At 32.7% G+C, this 4091-nt stretch overlaps 1 long non-coding RNA gene across 1 annotated transcript; it reads right to left on the bottom strand.

The window, feature by feature from the left end:
• Window positions 1-592: 592 nt before the first annotated feature.
• LOC112096808 lies at window positions 593-3848 on the bottom strand. The gene is made up of 3 exons (XR_002904635.1): window positions 3409-3848; window positions 1011-1059; window positions 593-748 (listed from the first exon to the last, which is right to left on the bottom strand). It is a non-coding gene; the product is annotated as an uncharacterized LOC112096808 (long non-coding RNA).
• Window positions 3849-4091: the final 243 nt, after the last annotated feature.

Genomic DNA, 4091 nt, shown 5'->3' on the forward strand with positions numbered 1-4091 from the left:
TAAAGGGAATGATTGTTTAGTTTCATTGTTGGCATCATATATAAGACAATTATATTGACAACGTACTAATTTTTCTATTTGAACACTACTAGAAAAATGGGCTACCATGACAGAGAATATCTATCATCCGACCCCTCTTATGACAGAGTTTCCATCTGTCATTGTAGCCCGTCTCACAAATCTGTGACAACATTTTATCTATCACATGTTCCCATGACAATGTATATTTATCACACATGTATCACGAACCAAGCGACGTCGTTTTGAAAGACTTTCGAGAATTAATTGGAAATTTTAGCAGGTATTTAAATTATTTTGAATTTGATGGGTTTCTTCAAAAGCTGTCATATATCAATGATTCACATTCTTTGTCATGAGATTTAAAGTTTAAAAAAGAATAAAATTATTATTTTTAATTTTGAAATTATAATAATATTAATTATTATTATTTAAATTCCAGAATTTTGAAATAAAAACAACAAAAACCACATTTAAAACTTGAATTAATTGAAATAAAAATTACATTCAAATTCATAAAAACTATCAAATACCAAATAGTGTGATGCGCTAAAAATTTCAATCACTTGAAACTTCCAACAAATAGCATCACAAAATATATGGTGAATCAAATCCGTATACAATATCTAATAAATCCTTTACAATATCCAATCACCAACACATCACTAGAAAAACAATTAATCCATAAAAAAAACACTCTTAGTAAATTCCCGAAAGCCACCAACATCACCTGAAACATAGGTTACAATAAAATGAGTGCCCAAAAAATACATATTAATATATTGCCCACTTACAATTAATCAAATTCATAATAAAATTCATCAGTGTCTAATTGATTTAATCAGCTTTGATACTAAAGGGAAAATGAGAATAAACAACCCAAGAGAAAATAAAAAATCACATTCAGAAAATTGACATAATGAAGCAGTAAGCTCACAAGCTGTAAAAGAGAAAAATGGAAGAAAATAAAAATGATGATAAAGCAGCATAACCTGAATGCTTATGTAGCAGTGACAGTTGACTAGGTCTTCATAAGAGTTGCTGGATTATAAAAGATTAAGTATAAACAAAATATTTTGCAACAGAGTACATAGTAAAGAGAAATATAAAACCAAGTGCAATGCCAAAGACGAGAAGAGAACTTTTAGTCTAGCCTTCGACAGATTTCAATTCTAAATTTCTAGATGAATTTTTTTAAAGAGTATTTTTTCAAGACTATAATTTAATTAATGCACAACATCTAACCTTCCATATATAATTAAATAAAATCCATCAAAATCAAGCTAATAAAAAGAAAGGAAAAAGTTCTAAAAATCCGAAAGATAAAGAGAAAATGTAGAAAATTTTGGAATCACCAGAATCTCCTCAATCTACCAACTTTAATACCATGATTGTAGGCTTGCCAGTATAAGCCCAAAGCGTAAAGCATAATCTAAAGTTTCCAGTGGGTGAAGAAATGATGATCTCTCAATCAATTCAAAAGGCAAAGACATTGTCGAGCGCATAAATTGTTAGCTTCTCTTCTACCACATCAGATCCTTGATGCAAAATTCAACGGGCAAGTAAAGGGACACATTGAGATAAATATTGGTCAATTTAAGAATTGAAAATGGTGGAAAGAAGTTTAAATATTAGGACAGTCCAGACCAGGGGTTAACATGATAATGAAAAATTATAAATCTCATGAGTTATATATATACAAAAACCAAAAAAAGATAGATAGGCTGGAATCTCTTGGTTCTTAGGAGCAAAAGTATCATTATTTATGGACCAGCTGTTTCAATTTTTCCAAAATTACATCTTCAATTTAGCTTTGCAAGACCATTCTTTGCCCGGCTAGTTTACCTAGTCACCAACTCTGATTGTCCATTTAGGAATGAATCTATATACTCTTATATAATGTCTCTTCTGGAGGAAATAAGCAGAAAAAATATTCTAACTAGATGAGACCCTTTAGTGTCATGATGCTACGCAATGGATGCTTTAAATGCATCCAATTTAATTTATGATGCTAAAGGACCACCGAGTATTGAGGACTCGTAAGTGCAACATGGATCACAAACCAAAACATTTCCAATTAACATAGCACAATATGTGACAAATCAAATTGAAAAAAAAAATCTTCCAAAAAGTTCAACATGTCAATTAAGAGAAAAATCATAGGATGCACATTAATACATCCATAAACAGCCTAGTTTCTCTATCAACAAGTTAGTCATAAGCACGAGTCAAAATAAATCATTTGACTGAAATGGTAGAAGACCAAGCAAATAAATGAAAGTACCACCACACAAAGCATTTGCATTTCCAAAAGTGAATTTCATAAAGTTTTTGCAGAAGATATCTTTCTAATAAAACAAAAAAACACAAGTACCAGTCAATTGTAATGGGTTTGAGAATTACATATACCTCTAAATTTGATTAAAACCTTGAAGTCACAGAGGAAATTATTCAGTGTGTTAACATTGATATTCAACAAGGCTTTGTGTATGAGATTCAGCTTGTGCAGCTTGGGTAGTGACCTATGCTAGGGCCTGCTAGTGCTTCATTCTAAAGGCTCCCTAGGTTGCATCCAATGAATCAGGGAAATTAGTAATAGATAAACGCAAAATTTGGATACCCAAGTAACATAATGCCAGTGAGGCATGACATACAAAGCAATATAGACAATACAAGTTATCACTCACTCATTCAAGCTCCGGTCATCAAATTATAACTGGAAGCTAATACTCTTTCATTCTTGGTTGCTAATAAAGTTGTGACTAGATTGGAGAATTTCTCACATATTTGGCTTAAAGCTACATAAAGATCTCTATATCTTAGATATGGGAGTTAAAAGTGTTCACAGTTTACATGAAGACAATTGGATCTCCAACACTAGTAATACCAAAAGCTTTTCTTTCGTTAATTGTTTGCATTAACCATATGCTTCATCTAAAAAGAGATGAAACTAAAATCAAGAAAGAAAAATGCCCGATTACCATTAAAACTTGACCTGGATAGCCTACTATCCAGTCCATTTGGATATTTAGAATACCAAAACAAGATGAGATTATCTCAGCAATGCACAATCACATTACAACATTGCTCAAAATGTTCTTCTTTCAGATTAATTAAGTCAAGAGTTTTTATCCCAATTACAGGGCACATTTATAAATTCTATAGTAAATGCTTCAGCAAGCTCTAATTCAAAATTCCAATCGACTGCTAACAAATCAAGGCAATGAAGAAAATTCTCCATCCCTCCAAAAAAAAAAATTCAAAATTCAAATCCAAGGATTATTAGAATTTAAATGCGAAACCCAATAAAAATGAAAGCTTTCCTAAACAAGCTAAAATCTAATGAATAAATGAAGAAACTTTAGGTCAGACAAAGTTAAATTGAATTACCTGTGTAGGCGAAAACAAACTGAAATTTAGCGAGTCAAGCAGAATTGCGGGGCTCAACCTGGGCGGCACCTCAAAAATCGACGGCGGTTGAGCAATCACCAGACCAGCCGATATATTCTGATCAGAGAACCCCAAACCCTAGTGTACAAATGAAGGAACCCATCAGCTTACCTCTCACAAAAGAAGACAGTAGTAGCAACTCGAACTTGAAGAAAATCTAAATTAAGAAGACATTAGCTATAGCTCGGAGTTGAAGAAGGTAGCAGGCTACCGGCAACAACCATTAAGTTGTGAAACAAAAGGAAATGGGAATAGCCAGCAAGCTAGAGATCGGGGATGAGGACGAAGACGAAGACGAAGACGAAGACGAAGAGCAGCAATTTGTTGTCGGCAAGCAGCACAGCAGATGACCAAATCTGTGTAGGCAACGTGATTGTGTGTTTGTGTGTGATTAGGTTTGGATTAAGAAATTAGGGCTTGCCATGTGAAGCCAAAGGGGAGTCCAACACTTAAATTTTTTTTATTGGTATCAAGATACGGTGTCGTTCCATGCCCAAATTGGCCCATTATAAATTCAATGTTTCATTAAATATTAATATGTTATCATGTGTATTTGATAGATAAATAAACTATCACAAATCTATCATGTCTTTACGATATATGAACATTCCATCACATGTTTG

This window comes from Citrus clementina, unplaced genomic scaffold (assembly GCF_000493195.1).
Source record: "Citrus clementina cultivar Clemenules unplaced genomic scaffold, Citrus_clementina_v1.0 scaffold_7, whole genome shotgun sequence".
NCBI lineage: Eukaryota > Viridiplantae > Streptophyta > Magnoliopsida > Sapindales > Rutaceae > Citrus > Citrus x clementina.